Consider the following 18,185-nt stretch of genomic DNA (forward strand, 5'->3'; position numbering starts at 1 on the left):
CTTGAAAGTTTTACAACAGCTCTGGCAGCTAGGCTTGTATGTTCTGCAAACTCTCCCGTTGCTTGATCAATAGTGGTAGCATCTTTAAATTTCGTGTTCCAATACTGCCTGCCAGCAGAAAAATTACCATTACCATCTCAAGGAAATGATTGCCCATGTTCCAACCTTTCATCCTTGAAAAATAAGTGGCATGAACCACTATTATCAACACACTATTGCCTTGAAAGTTCTACAACAGCTATGGTAGCTAGGCTTGCATGTTCTACAAACTCAGTCGCTGCTTGAGCAGCAGAGGTAGCATCCTCAAATTTCATATTCCAATTCTGCTTGCCAACAGAAGAATTACCATTACAATCTCCAGGAAATGCTTGCCCATGTTCCAACCTTTCATCCTTGAAACCAAAGTGGCATGAACCACCATCATCAACACCATATTGCCTTGTAAATTCTACAACACCTCTGGTAGCTAGGCTTGCATGTTCTACAAACTCAGTCGCTACTTGAGCAGCAGAGGTAGCATCCTTAAATTTCATGTTCCAATTATGCTTGCTAATAGAAAAATTACCCTTACTATCTCCAAGAAATGATTGCCCATGTTCCAACCTTTCATCCTTGAAACCTAAGTGGCATGAACCACCATCATTAAAACAATATTTCCTTGAAAGTTCTACAACATCTCTGGCAGCTAGGCTTGGATGTTCTGCAAACTCAGTCGCTGCTTGAGCAGTAGAGGTAGCATCCTTAAATTTCATGTTCCAATTGTGCCTGTCAATAGAAGAATTACCATTACCATCTCAAGGAAATTATTGCACATGTTCCAACCTTTAATCCTTGAAACCTAAGTGGCATGAACCACCATCATCAAAATAATATTTCCTTAAAAGTTCTCCAACAGCTCTGGCAGCTAGGCTTGCATATTCTCCAAAATCAGCCGCTGCTTGAGTAGCAAAGGTAGCATCCTAAAAATTAATATTCCAATACTGCCTGCCAATTGAAAAATTACCATTACCATCTCAAGGAAATTATTGCCCGTGTTCCAACCTTTCATCCTTGAAAACTAAGTGGCATGAACCATCATCATCAACAAAATATTGCCTTGAAATTTATACAACAGCTCTGGCAGCTAGGCTTGCATGTTGTTCAAACTCAGCCGCTACTTGAGCAGCAAAGGTAGCATCCTTAAATTTCATGTTCCAATTCTGCCTGCCAATAGAAAAATTACCATTACCATCTCCAGGAAATTATTGCCCATGTTCTAACCTTTCAACCTTGAAAACTATGTGGCATGTACCACCATCATCAAAACAATATTGCCTTGAAAGTGCTACAACATCTCTGGCAGCTAGGCTTGCATGTTCTGCAAACATAGCCGTTGCTTGACCAGCAGAGGTAGCATCCTTAAATTTCATGTTCCAATTCTGCTTTCCAACAGAAAAATTAACATTACCATATCCAGGAAATGCTTGCCCATGTTCCAACCTTTCATCCTTGAAACGTAAGTGGCATGAACCACTATCATCAACACAATAATGCCTTGAAAGTTCTACAACAGCTCTGGCAGCTAGGCTTGGATGTTCTGCAAACTCAACCGCTACTTGAGCTGTAGAGGTAGCATCCTTAAATTTCATGTTCCAATTCTGCCTGCCAATAGAAAAATTACCATTATCATCTCAAGGAAATGATTGCCCATGTTCCAACCTTTCATCCTTGAAACCTAAATGGCATGAACCACCATCATCAACACAATATTTCCTTGAAAGTTCTCCAACAACTCTGGCAGCTAGGCTTGCATTTTCTCCAAACTCAGCCGCTGCTTGAGCAGCAAAGGTAATATCCTTAAATTTCATGTTCCAATACTGCCTGCTAATAGAAAAATTACCATTACCATCTCAAGGAATTGATTGCCCATGTTCCAACCTTTCATCCTTGAAACCTAAGTGGCATGAACCACCATCATCAATACAATATTGCCTTGAAAGTTCTACAACAGCTCTGGCATCTAGGCTTAAATGTTCTGCAAACTCAGCCGCTGCTTGAGCAGCAGAAATAGCATCCTTAAATTTCATGTTCCAATTCTGCTTGCCAACAGAAAAATTAACATTACCATCTCCAGGAAATGCTTGCCCATGTTCCAACCTTTCATCCTTGAAACCTAAGTGGCATGACCCACCATCATCAACTCAATATTGCCTTGAAAGTTCTACAACAACATTTGTAGCTAGGCTTGCATGTTCTGCAAACTCAGTCGCTACTTGAGCAGCAGAGGTAGCATCCTTAAATTTCAAGTTCCAATTCTGCCTACCAACAAAACAATTACCATTACCACCTCAAGGAAATGATTGCCCATGTTCCAACCTTTCATCCTTGAAAACTTAGTGGCATGAACCATCATCATCAACTCAATATTGCCTTGAAAGTTCTACAACAGCTCTAGCAGCTAGGCTTGCATGTTCTGCTAACTCAGCCGCTGCTTGAGCAACAAAGGTAGCATCCTTAAATTTCATGTTCCATTTCTGCGTGCCAATAGAAAATTACCATTACCATCTCAAGGAAATGATTGCCCATGTTCCAACCTTTTATCCTTGAAACCTAAGTGGCATGAACCACCATCATCAACACAATATTGCCTTGAAAGTTTTACAACAGCTCTGGCAGCTAGGCTTGTATGTTCTGCAAACTCTGCCGTTGCTTGATCAATAGTGGTAGCATCTTTAAATTTCGTGTTCCAATACTGCCTGCCAGCAGAAAAATTACCATTACCATCTCAAGGAAATGATTGCCCATGTTCCAACCTTTCATCCTTGAAAAATAAGTGGCATGAACCACTATTATCAACACACTATTGCCTTGAAAGTTCTACAACAGCTATGGTAGCTAGGCTTGCATGTTCTACAAACTCAGTCGCTGCTTGAGCAGCAGAGGTAGCATCCTCAAATTTCATGTTCCAATTCTGCTTGCCAACAGAAGAATTACCATTACAATCTCCAGGAAATGCTTGCCCATGTTCCAACCTTTCATCCTTGAAACCAAAGTGGCATGAACCACCATCATCAACACAATATTGCCTTGTAAATTCTACAACACCTCTGGTAGCTAGGCTTGCATGTTCTACAAACTCAGTCGCTACTTTAGCAGCAGAGGTAGCATCCTTAAATTTCATGTTCCAATTATGCTTGCTAATAGAAAAATTACCCTTACTATCTCCAAGAAATGATTGCCCATGTTCCAACCTTTCATCCTTGAAACCTAAGTGGCATGAACCACCATCATTAAAACAATATTTCCTTGAAAGTTCTACAACATCTCTGGCAGCTAGGCTTGGATGTTCTGCAAACTCAGTCGCTGCTTGAGCAGTAGAGGTAGCATCCTTAAATTTCATGTTCCAATTGTGCCTGTCAATAGAAGAATTACCATTACCATCTCAAGGAAATTATTGCACATGTTCCAACCTTTAATCCTTGAAACCTAAGTGGCATGAACCACCATCATCAAAATAATATTTCCTTAAAAGTTCTCCAACAGCTCTGGCAGCTAGGCTTGCATATTCTCCAAAATCAGCCGCTGCTTGAGTAGCAAAGGTAGCATCCTAAAAATTAATATTCCAATACTGCCTGCCAATTGAAAAATTACCATTACCATCACAAGGAAATTATTGCCCGTGTTCCAACCTTTCATCCTTGAAAACTAAGTGGCATGAACCATCATCATCAACAAAATATTGCCTTGAAATTTATACAACAACTCTGGCAGCTAGGCTTGCATGTTGTTCAAACTCAGCCGCTACTTGAGCAGCAAAGGTAGCATCCTTAAATTTCATGTTCCAATTCTGCCTGCCAATAGAAAAATTACCATTACCATCTCCAGGAAATTATTGCCCATGTTCTAACCTTTCAACCTTGAAAACTATGTGGCATGTACCACCATCATCAAAACAATATTGCCTTGAAAGTGCTACAACATCTCTGGCAGCTAGGCTTGCATGTTCTGCAAACATAGCCGTTGCTTGACCAGCAGAGGTAGCATCCTTAAATTTCATGTTCCAATTCTACTTTCCAACAGAAAAATTAACATTACCATATCCAGGAAATGCTTGCCCATGTTCCAACCTTTCATCCTTGAAACGTAAGTGGCATGAACCACTATCATCAACACAATAATGCCTTGAAAGTTCTACAACAGCTCTGGCAGCTAGGCTTGGATGTTCTGCAAACTCAACCGCTACTTGAGCTGTAGAGGTAGCATCCTTAAATTTCATGTTCCAATTCTGCCTGCCAATAGAAAAATTACCATTATCATCTCAAGGAAATGATTGCCCATGTTCCAACCTTTCATCCTTGAAACCTAAATGGCATGAACCACCATCATCAACACAATATTTCCTTGAAAGTTCTCCAACAGCTCTGGCAGCTAGGCTTGCATTTTCTCCAAACTCAGCCGCTGCTTGAGCAGCAAAGGTAACATCCTTAAATTTCATGTTCCAATACTGCCTGCTAATAGAAAAATTACCATTACCATCTTAAGGAATTGATTGCCCATGTTCCAACCTTTCATCCTTGAAACCTAAGTGGCATGAACCACCATCATCAATACAATATTGCCTTGAAAGTTCTACAACAGCTCTGGCATCTAGGCTTAAATGTTCTGCAAACTCAGCCGCTGCCTGAGCAGCAGAAATAGCATCCTTAAATTTCATGTTCCAATTCTGCTTGCCAACAGAAAAATTAACATTACCATCTCCAGGAAATGCTTGCCCATGTTCCAACCTTTCATCCTTGAAACCTAAGTGGCATGACCCACCATCATCAACTCAATATTGCCTTGAAAGTTCTACAACAACATTTGTAGCTAGGCTTGCATGTTCTGCAAACTCAGTCGCTACTTGAGCAGCAGAGGTAGCATCCTTAAATTTCAAGTTCCAATTCTGCCTACCAACAAAACAATTACCACTACCACCTCAAGGAAATGATTGCCCATGTTCCAACCTTTCATCCTTGAAAACTTAGTGGCATGAACCATCATCATCAACTCAATATTGCCTTGAAAGTTCTACAACAGCTCTAGCAGCTAGGCTTGCATGTTCTGCTAACTCAGTCCGCTGCTTGAGCAACAAAGGTAGCATCCTTAAATTTCATGTTCCATTTCTGCGTACCAATAGAAAATTACCATTACCATCTCAAGGAAATGATTGCCCATGTTCCAACCTTTTATCCTTGAAACCTAAGTGGCATGAACCATCATCATCAACACAATATTGCCTTAAAAGTTCTACAACAGCTCTGGCAGCTAGGCTTGCATGTTCTGCAAACTTAGCCGCTACTTGAGCAGCAGAGGTAGCATCCTTAAATTTCATGTTCCAATTCTGCCTGCCAATAGAAAAATTACCATTACCATCTCCAGGAAATGATTGCCCATGTTCCAACCTTTTATCCTTGAAACCTAAGTGGCATGAACCACCATCATCAACACAATATTACCTTGAAAGTTCTACAACAACTCTGGCAGCTAGGCTTGCATGTTCTGCAAACTCAGCCGCTGCTTGAGCAGCAGAGGTAGCATCCTTAAATTTCATGTTCCAATTCTGCTTGCCAATAGAAAAATTAACATTACCATCTCCAGGAAACGCTTTCCCATGTTCCAACCTTTTATCCTTGAAACCTAAGTAGCATGAACCATCATCATCAACACAATATTGCCTTGAAAGTTCTATAATAGCTCTAGCAGCTAGGCTTGCATGTTCTGCAAACTCAGCTGCTACTTGAGCAGCAGAGGTAGCATTCTTAAATTTCATGTTCCAATTCTTCTTGCCAATAGAAAAAATAACATTACCACCTCAAGGAAACGATTACCCATGTTCCAACCTTTCATCCTTGAAAACTAAGTGGCATGAACCATAATCATCAACTCAATATTGCCATGAAAGTTCTACAATAGCTCTGGCAGCTAGGCTTGCATGTTCTGCAAACTCAGCCGCTGCTTGAGTAGCAATGTTAGCATCCTTAAATTTCATGTTCCAATTCAGCCTGCCAATATAAAAATTACCATTACCATCTCCAGGAAATGATTGCCCATGTTCCAACCTTTTATCCTTGAAACCTAAGTGGCATGAACCACCATCATCAACACAATATTTCCTTGAAAGTTCTACAACAGCTCTGGCAGCTAGGCTTTCACGTTCGGCAAACTCTGCCGCTGCCTGAGCAGCAGAGGTAGCATCCTTAAGTTTCATGTTCCAATTCTGCTTGCGTATAGAAAAATTAACATTACCACCTCCAGGAAACGCTTTCCCATGTTCCAACCTTTTATCCTTGAAACCTAAGTCGCATGAACCATCATCATCAACACAATATTACCTTGAAAGTTCTATAATAGCTCTGGCAGCTAGGCTTGCATGTTCTGCAAACTCAGCCGCTGCTTGAGCAGCAGAGGTAGCATCCTTTAATTTTTATGTTCCAATACTACCTGCCAATAGAAAAATTACCATTACCATCTCAAGGAAATGATTTCCCATGTTCCAACCTTTCATCCTAGAAACCTAAGTGGCATGAACCACCATCATCAACACAATATTGCCTTGAAAGTTCTACAACAGCTCTGGCAGCTAGGCTTGCATGTTCTGCAAACTCAGCCGCTACTTGAGCAGCAGAGGTAGCATCCTTAAATTTCATGTTCCAATTCTGCTTGCCAATAGAAAAATTAACATAACCATCTCCATGAAATGCTTGCCCATGTTCCAACCTTTCATCCTTGAAACCTAAGTGGCATGAACCACCATCATCAACTCAATATTGCCTTGAAAGTTATACAACAACATTTGTAGCTAGGCTTGAATGTTTTGCAAACTCAGTCGCTACTTGAGTAGTAGAGGTAGCATCCTTAAATTTCATGCTCCAATTCTGCCTGCCAACAGAAAAATTACCATTACCACCTCAAGGAAACGATTACCCATGTTCCAACCTTTCATCCTTGAAAACTAAGTGGCATGAACCATAATCATCAACTCAATATTGCCTTGAAAGTTCTACAATAGCTCTGGCAGCTAGGCTTGCATGTTCTTCAAACTCAGCCGCTGCTTGAGTAGCAATGGTAGCATCTTTAAATTTCATGTTCCAATTCTGCCTGCCAATAGAAAAATTACCATTACCATCTCCAGGAAATGATTGCCCATGTTCCAACCTTTTATCCTTGAAACCTAAGTGGCATGAACCACCTTCATCAACACAATATTGCCTTGAAAGTTCTACAACAGCTCTGGCAGCTAGGCTTGCATGTTCTGCAAACTCAGCTGCTGCTTGAGCAGCAGAGGTAGCATCCTTAAATTTCATGTTCCAATTCTGCCTGCCCATAGAAAAATTAACATTACCATCTCGAGGAAATACTTTCCCATGTTCCAACCTTTTATCCTTGAAACCTAAGTGGCATGAACTATCATCATCAACACAATATTGCCTTGAAAGTTCTACAACAGCTCTGGCAGTCAGGCTTGCATGTTCTGCAAACTCAGCCGCTGCTTGAGCAGAAGAGGTATCATCCTAAAATTTCATGTTCCAATACTACCTGCCAATAGAAAAATTACCATTACTATCTCAAGGAAATGATTTCCCATGTTCCAACCTTTCAGCCTGGAAACCTAAGTGGCATGAACCACCATCGTCAACACAATATTGCCTTGAAAGTTCTACAACAGCTCTGGCTGCTAGGCTTGCATGTTCTGCAAACTCAGCCGCTGCTTGAGCAGCAGAGGTAGCATCCTTAAATTTCATGTTCCAATTTCACTTGCCAACAGAAAAATTAACATAACTATCTCCAGGAAATGCTTGCCCATGTTCCAACCTTTCATCCTTGAAACCTAAGTGGCATGAACCACTATCATCAACTCAATATTGCCTTGAAAGTTCTACAACAACATTTGTAGCTAGGCTTGCATGTTTTGCAAACTCAGTCGCTACTTGAGTAGCAGAGGTAGCATCCTTAAATTTCATGTTCCAATTCTGCTAGCCAATAGAAAAATTAACATTACCATCTCCAGGAAACACTTTCCTATGTTCCAACCTTTTACCCTTGAAACCTAAGTAGCATGAACCATCATCATCAACACAATATTGCCTTGAAAGTTCTATAATAGCTCTAGCAGCTAGGCTTGCATGTTCTGCAAACTCAGCCGCTGCTTGAGCAGCAGAGGTAGCATTCTTAAATTTCAAGTTCCAATTCTCCTTGCCAATAGAAAAATTAACATTACCATCTCCAGGAAACTCTTTCCCATGTTCCAACCTTTTATCCTTGAAACCTAAGTAGCATGAACCATCATAATCAACAAAATATTGCCTCAAAAGTTCTACAACTGCTCTGGCAGCTAGGCTTGCATGTTTTGCAAACTCATCCGCTACTTGAGTAGCAATGGTAGCATCCTTAAATTTCATGTTCCAATTCTGCCTGCCAATAGAAAAATTACCATTACCATCTCCAGGAAATGATTGCCCATGTTCCAACCTTTTATCCTTGAAACCTAAGTGGCATGAACCACCATCATCAACACAATATTTCCTTGAAAGTTCTACAACAGCTCTGGCAGCTAGGCTTGCATGTTCTGCAAACTCTGCCGCTGCTTGAGCAGCAGAGGTAGCATCCTTAAGTTTCATGTTCCAATTCTGCTTGCCAATAGAAAAATTAACATTACCTTCTCCAGGAAACGCTTTCCCATGTTCCAACCTTTTATCCTTGAAACCTAAGTAGCATGAACCATCATCATCAGCACAATATTGCCTTGAAAGTTCTATAATAGCTCTAGCAGCTAGGCTTGCAAGTTCTGCAAACTCAGCCGCTGATTGAGCAGCAGAGGTAGCATTCTTAAATTTCATGTTCCAATTCTGCCTGCCAATAGAAAAATTACCATTACCATCTCCAGGAAATGATTGCCCATGTTCCAATCTTTTATCCTTGAAACCCTAAGTGGCATGAACCACCATCATCAACACAATATTACCTTGAAAGTTCTACAACAGCTCTGGCAGCTAGGCTTGCATGTTCTGCAAACTCTGCCGCTGCTTGAGCAGCAGAGGTAGCATCCTTAAGTTTCATGTTCCAATTCTGCTTGCCAATAGAAAAATTAACATTACCATCTCCAGGAAATGCTTTCCCATGTTCCAACCTTTTATCCTTGAAACCTAAGTGGCATGAACCATCATCATCAACACAATATTGCCTTGAAAGTTCTACAACAGCTCTGGCCGCTAGGCTTGCATGTTCTAAGAACTCAGCCGCTGCTTGAGCAGCAGAGGTAGCATCCTTAAATTTCATGTTCCAATTCTGCTTGCCAACAAAAAAATTAACATAACCATCTCCAGGAAATGCTTGCCCATGTTCCAACCTTTCACCCTTGAAACCTAAGTGGCATGAACCACCATCATCAACTCAATATTGCGTTGAAAGTTCTACAACAACATTTGTAGCTAGGCTTGCATGTTCTGCAAACTCAGTCGCTGCTTGAGCAGCAGAGGTAGCTTCCTTTAATTTTTATGTTCCAATTCTGCCTGCCAATAGAAATATTACCATTACCATCTCCAGGAAACGCTTTCCCATGTTCCAACCTTTTATCCTTGAAACCTAAGTAGCATGAACCATCATCATCAACACAATATTGCCTTGAAAGTTCTATAATAGCACTAGCAGCTAGGCTTGCATGTTCTGCAAACTCAGCCGCTGCTTGAGCAGCAGAGGTAGCATTCTTAAATTTCATGTTCCAATTCTGCTTGCCAACAGAAAAATTACCATTACCATCTCCAAGAACGCTTTCCCATGTTCCAAGGTTTTATCCTTGAAACCTAAGTCGCATGAACCATCATCATCAACACAATATTGCCTTGAAAGTTCTATAATAGCTCTGGCAGCTAGGCTTGCATGTTCTGCAAACTCAGCCGCTGCTTGAGCAGCAGAGGTAGCATCCTTTAATTTTTATGTTCCAATACTACCTGCCAATAGAAATATTACCATTACCATCTCAAGGAAATGATTTCCCATGTTCCAACCTTTCATCCTGGAAACCTAAGTGGCATGAACCACCATTATCAACACAATATTGCCTTGAAAGTTCTACAACAGCTCTGGCCGCTAGGCTTGCATGTTCTGCAAACTCAGCCGCTGCTTGAGCAACAGAAGTAGCATCCTGAAATTTCATGTTCCAATTCTGCTTGCCAACAAAAAAATTAACATAACCATCTCCAGGAAATGCTTGCCCATGTTCCAACCTTTCATCCTTGAAACCTAAGTGGCATGAACCACCATTATTAACTCAATATTGCCTTGAAAGTTATACAACAACATTTGTAGCTAGGCTTGCATGTTTTGCAAACTCAGTCGCTACTTGAGCAGCAGAGGTTGCATCCTTAAATTTCATGCTCCAATTCTGCCTGCCAACAGAAAGATTACCATTACCACCTCAAGGAAACGATTACCCATGTTCCAACCTTTCATCCTTGAAAACTAAGTGGCATGAACCATAATCATCAACTCAATATTGCCTTGTAAGTTCTACAATAGCTCTGGCAGCTAGTCTTGCATGTTCTGCAAACTCAGCCGCTGCTTGAGCAGCAGAGGTAGCATTCTGAAATTTCATGTTCCAATTATGCTTGCCAATAGAAAAATTAACATTACCATCTCCAGGAAACGCTTTCCCATGTTCCAACCTTTTATCCTTGAAACCTAAGTAGCATGAACCATCATAATCAACACAATATTGCCTTAAAAGTTCTACAACTGCTTTGGCAGCTAGGCTTGCATGTTCTGCAAACTCAGTCACTACTTGAGCAGTAGAGGTAGCATCCTTAAATTTCATGTTCCAATTCTGCTTGCCAACAGAAAAATTAACATTATCATCTCCAGGAAATGCTTTCCCATGTTCCAACCTTTTATCATTGAAACCTAAGTAGCATGAACCATTATCATCAACACAATATTGCCTTGAAAGTTCTATAACAGCTCTGGCAGTTAGGCTTGCATGTTCTGCAAACTCAGCCGCTGCTTGAGCAGCAGAGGTATCATCCTTAAATTTCATGTTCCAATACTACCTGCCAATAGAAAAATTACCATTACTATCTCAAGGAAATGATTTCCCATGTTCCAACCTTTCATCCTGGAAACCTAAGTCGCATGAACCACCATCATCAACACAATATTGCCTTGAAAGTTCTACCACAGCTGTGGCAGCTAGGCTTGCATGTTCTGCAAACTCAGACGCTGCTTGAGCAGCAGAGGTAGCATCCTTAAATTTCATGTTCCAATTCTGCTTGCCAACAGAAAAATTAACATAACCATCTCCAGGAAATGCTTGCCCATGTTCCAAACTTTCTTCCTTGAAACCTAAGTGGCATGAACCACCATCATCAACTCAATATTGCCTTGAAAGTTCTACAACAACATTTGTAGCTAGGCTTGCATGTTTTGCAAACTCAGTCACTACTTGAGCAGCAGAGGTAGCATCCTTAAATTTCATGTTCCAATTCTGCTTGCCAATAGAAAAATTAACATTACCATCTCCAGGAAATGCTTTCCCATGTTCCAACCTTTTATCCTTGAAACCTAAGTAGCATGAACCATCATCATCAACACAATATTGCCTTGAAAGTTCTATAATAGCTCTAGCAGCTAGTCTTGCATGTTCTGCAAACTCAGCCGCTGCTTGAGCAGCAGAGGTAGCATTCTGAAATTTCATGTTCCAATTATGCTTGCCAATAGAAAAATTAACATTACCATCTCCAGGAAACGCTTTCCCATGTTCCAACCTTTTATCCTTGAAACCTAAGTAGCATGAACCATCATAATCAACACAATATTGCCTTAAAAGTTCTACAACTGCTTTGGCAGCTAGGCTTGCATGTTCTGCAAACTCAGTCACTACTTGAGCAGTAGAGGTAGTATCCTTAAATTTTATGTTCCAATTCTGCCTGGCAATAGAAAAATTAACATTATCATCTCCAGGAAATGCTTTCCCATGTTCCAACCTTTTATCCTTGAAACCTAAGTAGCATGAACCATTATCATCAACACAATATTGCCTTGAAAGTTCTATAACAGCTCTGGCAGTTAGGCTTGCATGTTCTGCAAACTCAGCCGCTGCTTGAGCAGCAGAGGTATCATCCTTAAATTTCATGTTCCAATACTACCTGCCAATAGAAAAATTACCATTACTATCTCAAGGAAATGATTTCCCATGTTCCAACCTTTCATCCTGGAAACCTAAGTCGCATGAACCACCATCATCAACACAATATTGCCTTGAAAGTTCTACCACAGCTGTGGCAGCTAGGCTTGCATGTTCTGCAAACTCAGACGCTGCTTGAGCAGCAGAGGTAGCATCCTTAAATTTCATGTTCCAATTCTGCTTGCCAACAGAAAAATTAACATAACCATCTCCAGGAAATGCTTGCCCATGTTCCAAACTTTCTTCCTTGAAACCTAAGTGGCATGAACCACCATCATCAACTCAATATTGCCTTGAAAGTTCTACAACAACATTTGTAGCTAGGCTTGCATGTTTTGCAAACTCAGTCACTACTTGAGCAGCAGAGGTAGCATCCTTAAATTTCATGTTCCAATTCTGCTTGCCAATAGAAAAATTAACATTACCATCTCCAGGAAATGCTTTCCCATGTTCCAACCTTTTATCCTTGAAACCTAAGTAGCATGAACCATCATCATCAACACAATATTGCCTTGAAAGTTCTACAACAGCTCTGGCAGCTAGGCTTGCCTGTTCTGCAAACTCTGCCGCTGCTTGAGCTGCAGAGGTAGCATCCTTAAGTTTCATGTTCCAATTCTGCTTGCCAATAGAAAAATTAACATTACCATCTCCAGGAAACACTTTCCCATGTTCCAACCTTTTATCCTTGAAACCTAAGTCGCATGAACCATCATCATCAACACAATATTGCCTTGAAAGTTCTATAATAGCTCTGGCAGCTAGGTTTACATGTTCTGCAAACTCAGCCGCTGCTTGAGCAGCAGAGGTAGAATCCTTTAATTTTTATGTTCCAATACTACTTGCCAATAGAAAAATTACCATTACCATCTCAAGGAAATGATTTCCCATGTTCCAACCTTTCATCCTGGAAACCTAAGTGGCATGAACCACCATCATCAACACAATATTGCCTTGAAAGTTCTACAACAGCTCTGGCAGCTAGGCTTGCATGTTCTGCAAACTCAGCCGCTGCTTGAGCAGCAGAGGTAGCATCTTTAAATTTCATGTTCCAATTCTGCTTGCCAACAGAAAAGTTAACATAACCATCTCCAGGAAATGCTTGCCCATGTTCCAACCTTTCATCCTTGAAACCTAAGTGGCATGAACCACCATCATCAACTCAATATTGCCTTGAAAGTTATACAACAACATTTGTAGCTAGGCTTGCATGTTTTGCAAACTCAGTCGCTACTTGAGCAGCAGAGGTAGCATCCTTAAATTTCATGCTCCAATTCTGCCAGCCAACAGAAAAATTACCATTACCACCTCAAGGAAACGATTACCCATGTTCCAACCTTTCATCCTTGAAAACTAAGTGGCATGAACCATAATCATCAACTCAATATTGCCTTGAAAGTTGTACAATAGCTCTGGCAGCTAGGCTTGCATGTTCTGCAAACTCAGCTGCTGCTTGAGTAGCAATGGTAGCATCCTTAAATTTCATGTTCCAATTCTGCCTGCCAATAGAAAAATTACCATTACCATCTCCAGGAAATGATTACCCATGTTCCAACCTTTTATCCTTGAAACCTAAGTGGCATGAACAACCATCATCAACACAATATTGCCTTGAAAGTTCTACAACTGCTCTGGCAGCTAGGCTTGCATGTTCTGCAAACTCAGCCGCTGCTTGAGCAGCAGAGGTAGCATCCTTAAATTACATGTTTCAATTCTGCTTGCCAACAAAAAAATTAACATTACCATCTCCAGGAAATGCTTTCCCATGTTCCAACCTTTTATCCTTGAAACCTAAGTAGTATGAACCATGATCATAAACACAATATTGCCTTGAAAGTTCTATAATATCTCTAGCAGTTAGGCTTGCATGTTCTGCAAACTCAGCCGCTGCTTGAGCAGCAGAGGTATCATCCTTAAATTTCATGTTCCAATACTACCTGCCAATAGAAAAATTACCATTACTATCTCAAGGAAATGATTTCCAATGTTCCAAACTTTCATGCTTGAAAACTAAGTGGCATGAACCACCATCATCAACACAATATTGCCTTGAAAGTTCTACAACAGCTCTGGCAGCTAGGCTTGCATGTTCTGCAAACTCAGCCGCTGCTTGAGCAGCAGAGGTAGCATCCTTATATTTCATGTTCCAATTCTGCTTGCCAACAGAAAAATTAACATTACCATCTCCAGGAAATGCTTTCCCATGTTCCAACCTTTTATCCTTGAAACCTAAGTAGCATGAACCATCATCAACAACACAATATTGCCTTGAAAGTGCTATAACAGCTCTGGCAGTTAGGCTTGCATGTTCTGCAAACTCAGCTGCTGCTTGAGCAGCAGAGGTATCATCCTTAAATTTCATGTTCCAATACTACCTGCCAATAGAAATATTACCATTACTATCTCAATGAAATGATTTCCCATGTTCCAACCTTTCATCCTGGAAACCTAAGTGGCATGAACCACGATCATCAACACAATATTTCCTTAAAAGTTCTACAACAGCTCTGGCAGCTAGGCTTGCTTGTTCTGCAAACTCAGACACTGCTTGAGCAGCAGAGGTAGCATCCTTAAATTTCATGTTCCAATTCTGCTTGCCAACAGAAAAATTAACATAACCATCTCCAGGAAATGCTTGACCATGTTCCAACCTTTCATCCTTGCAACCTAAGTGGCATGAGCCACCATCATTAACTCAATATTGCCTTGAAAGTTCTACAACAACATTTGAAGCTAGGCTTGCATGTTTTGCAAACTCAGTCACTACTTGAGCAGCAGAGGTAGCATCCTTAAATTTCATGTTCCAATTCTGCTTGCCAATCGAAAAATTAACATTACCATCTCCAGGAAATGCTTTCTCATGTTCCAACCTTTTATCCTTGAAACCTAAGTAGCATGAACCATCATCATCAACTCAATATTGCCTTGAAAGTTCTATAATAGCTCTAGCAGCTAGTCTTGCATGTTCTGCAAACTCAGCCGCTGCTTGAGCAGCAGAGGTAGCATTATTAAATTTCATGTTCCAATTCTGCTTGCCAATAGAAAAATTAACATTACTATCTCCAAGAAACTCTTTCCCATGTTCCAACCTTTTATCCTTGAAAACTAAGTAGTACGAACCATCATAATCAACACAATATTGCCTTAAAAGTTCTACAACTGCTCTGACAGCTAGGCTTGCATGTTCTGCAAACTCAGTCGCTGCTCGAGCAGCAGAGGTAGCATCCTTAAATTTCATGTTCCAATTCTGCCTGCCAATAGAAAAATTACCATTACCATCTCCAGGAAATGATTGCCCATGTTCAAACCTTTTATCCTTGAAACCTAAGTGGCATAAACCACCATCATCAACACAATATTGCCTTGAAAGTTCTACAACAGCTCTGGCAGCTAGGCATGCATGTTCTGCAAACTCAGCCGCTGCTTGAGCAGCAGAGGTAGCATCCTTAAATTTCATATTCCAATTCTGCTTGCCAACAGAAAAATTAACATTACCATCTCCAGGAAATGCTTTCCCATATTCCAACCTTTTATCCTTGAAACCTAAGTAGCATGAACCATCATCAGCGACACAATATTGCCTTGAAAGTGCTATAACAGCTCTGGTAGTTAGGCTTGCATGTTCTACAAACTCAGCTGCTGCTTGAGCAGCAGAGGTATCATCCTTAAATTTCATGTTCCAATACTACCTGCCAATAGAAAAATTACCATTACTATCTCAATGAAATGATTTCCCATGTTCCAACCTTTCATCCTGGAAACCTAAGTGGCATGAACCACCATCATCAACTCAATATTGCCTTGAAAGTTCTACAACAACATTTGTAGCTAGGCTTGCATGTTTTGCAAACTCAGTCACTACTTGAGCAGCAGAGGTAGCATCCTTAAATTTCATGTTCCAATTCTGCTTGCCAATAGAAAAATTAACATTACCATCTCCAGGAAATGCTTTCCCATGTTCCAACCTTTTATCCTTGAAACCTAAGTAGCATGAACCATCATCATCAACTCAATATTGCCTTGAAAGTTCTATAATAGCTCTAGCAGCTAGTCTTGCATGTTCTGCAAACTCAGCCGCTGCTTGAGCAGCAGAGGTAGCATTCTTAAATTTCATGTTCCAATTATGCTTGCCAATAGAAAAATTAACATTACCATCTCCAGGAAACGCTTTCCCATGTTCCAACCTTTTATCCTTGAAACCTAAGTAGCATGAATCATCATAATCAACACAATATTGCCTTAAAAGTTCTACAACTGCTTTGGCAGCTAGGCTTGCATGTTCTGCAAACTCAGTCACTACTTGAGCAGTAGACGTAGCATCCTTAAATTTTATGTTCCAATTCTGCCTGCCAATAGAAAAATTTCCATTACCATCTCCAGGAAATGATTGCCCATGTTCCAACCTTTTATCCTTGAAACCTAAGTGGCATGAACCACCATCATCAACACAATATTGCCTTGAAAGTTCTACAACAGCTCTGGCAGCTAGGCATGCATGTTCTGCAAACTCAGCCGCTGCTTGAGCAGCAGAGGTAGCATCCTTAAATTTCATGTTCCAATTCTGCTTGCCAACAGAAAAATTAACATTACCATCTCCAGGAAATGCTTTCCCATATTCCAACCTTTTATCCTTGAAACCTAAGTAGCATGAACCATCATCAGCAACACAATATTGCCTTGAAAGTGCTATAACAGCTCTGGTAGTTAGGCTTGCATGTTCTACAAACTCAGCTGCTGCTTGAGCAGCAGAGGTATCATCCTTAAATTTCATGTTCCAATACTACCTGCCAATAGAAAAATTACCATTACTATCTCAATGAAATGATTTCCCATGTTCCAACCTTTCATCCTGGAAACCTAAGTGGCATGAACCACCATCATCAACTCAATATTGCCTTGAAAGTTCTACAACAACATTTGTAGCTAGGCTTGCATGTTTTGCAAACTCAGTCACTACTTGAGCAGCAGAGGTAGCATCCTTAAATTTCATGTTCCAATTCTGCTTGCCAATAGAAAAATTAACATTACCATCTCCAGGAAATGCTTTCCCATGTTCCAACCTTTTATCCTTGAAACCTAAGTAGCATGAACCATCATCATCAACACAATATTGCCTTGAAAGTTCTATAATAGCTCTAGCAGCTAGTCTTGCATGTTCTGCAAACTCAGCCGCTGCTTGAGCAGCAGAGGTAGCATTCTTAAATTTCATGTTCCAATTATGCTTGCCAATAGAAAAATTAACATTACCATCTCCAGGAAACGCTTTCCCATGTTCCAACCTTTTATCCTTGAAACCTAAGTAGCATGAATCATCATAATCAACACAATATTGCCTTAAAAGTTCTACAACTGCTTTGGCAGCTAGGCTTGCATGTTCTGCAAACTCAGTCACTACTTGAGCAGTAGACGTAGCATCCTTAAATTTTATGTTCCAATTCTGCCTGCCAATAGAAAAATTTCCATTACCATCTCCAGGAAATGATTGCCCATGTTCCAACCTTTTATCCTTGAAACCTAAGTGGCATGAACCACCATCATCAACACAATATTGCCTTGAAAGTTCTACAACAGCTCTAGCAGCTAGGCTTGCCTGTTCTGCAAACTCTGCCGCTGCTTGAGCAGCAGAGGTAGCATCCTTAAGTTTCATGTTCCAATTCTGCTTGCCAATAGAAAAATTAACATTACCATCTCCAGGAAACGCTTTCCCATGTTCCAACCTTTTATCCTTGAAACCTAAGTCGCATGAACCATCATCATCAACACAATATTGCCTTGAAAGTTCTATAATAGCTCTGGCAGCTAGGTTTACATGTTCTGCAAACTTAGCCGCTGCTTGAGCAGCAGAGGTAGCATCCTTTAATTTTTATATTCCAATACTACTTGTTAATAGAAAAATTACCATTACCATCTCAAGGAAATGATTTCCCATGTTCCAACCTTTCATCCTGGAAACCTAAGTGGCATGAACCACCATCATCAACACAATATTGCCTTG

The sequence above is a fragment of the Nicotiana tomentosiformis genome, unplaced genomic scaffold (genome assembly GCF_000390325.3).
Source record: "Nicotiana tomentosiformis unplaced genomic scaffold, ASM39032v3 Un00001, whole genome shotgun sequence".
In the NCBI taxonomy this organism is placed as follows: domain Eukaryota; kingdom Viridiplantae; phylum Streptophyta; class Magnoliopsida; order Solanales; family Solanaceae; genus Nicotiana; species Nicotiana tomentosiformis.